Source organism: Hipposideros armiger, unplaced genomic scaffold (assembly GCF_001890085.2).
Source record: "Hipposideros armiger isolate ML-2016 unplaced genomic scaffold, ASM189008v1 scaffold_777, whole genome shotgun sequence".
NCBI classification, from domain to species: domain Eukaryota; kingdom Metazoa; phylum Chordata; class Mammalia; order Chiroptera; family Hipposideridae; genus Hipposideros; species Hipposideros armiger.
The window spans coordinates 680,094-681,023 of NW_017732127.1; the positions used below are offsets into that span (position 1 = coordinate 680,094).

General features: G+C 44.3%; 1 protein-coding gene across 1 annotated transcript in view; it reads right to left on the reverse strand.

Moving 5' to 3' along the window:
* Positions 1-930, reverse strand: part of FRMD3 (FERM domain containing 3) — a 284,121-nt gene that overhangs the window by 230,532 nt on the left and 52,659 nt on the right. The window lies entirely within an intron of this gene.

Genomic DNA, 930 nt, shown 5'->3' on the forward strand with positions numbered 1-930 from the left:
GGCTTCTCCACATTCCCCAGCCCTCACATGGTCAGGGCCAAGGTCAAGCACTGGCCAATAAAGAGTGAGCAGAAAAGGCTGTGTCATTTCTGAGTCTAAACATTTAAGAACTGGTGTGCCACCCTCCAGTGCTCTCTGTTTCTCTACTGCACAGATCTTGGTGGCTTCAATAATGAAGGAACAAAACTGAAACAGCCAGGATCACTGAGCAACTGCAAGAAGGACAAATGCCCTGAACAGTTGCCCAATTGCATTACATTTTGAAGGATCAAGAACTGAGCCTTTTGGGTGTTAAGGCCCTGAGATTTCAGGGTGAATTTGGTGCCACAGCATAACATAGGCAACCCTAATACACTTGGCAGTCACCTGACTTCTCTGGTTTCCAATCAGACTTCTCCAGAGCAGAGGTAATTCATTCAATGGCTCTGTTCAGGTCACCTCCCCCAAGGAAGCTAGATATCCTGACAGTGTACTCGCCACGCTTCTCATTACTGTGGGAAACTGAAGCTCAGAATTGTTCAGTTCTGTGTCCTGGGCCACAGAGCATGCCAACGGAAAGATTGGAACTTCATATTCCTCACAACTCCTGTATATTATTTAGAAACTTCTTGAGAACCAGATTGGGCCAGACTTGACACAGAAAATCAGATCAAGAAACATTTTTAAGTAGTCATCTCAAACTCCACGATGAAAGATAATAGCTTTTTGGATTTAGTGTAGTTCCACCTCCCATAAATCTCTACGATTCTGCCAAAGGAAATAGTGAGCACTCAACAGGCAGTCTGTGTACTCCCCCCTACATGTCTCACCACTAGCCAGCCACATGGGGCTATTTACATTAATTAAAACAAAATAAAATGTAAAAGACAGTCCCTCAGTCACACTAGCTACATTCTAATGCTCAATAGACACATGTGGATAGTGGCTACC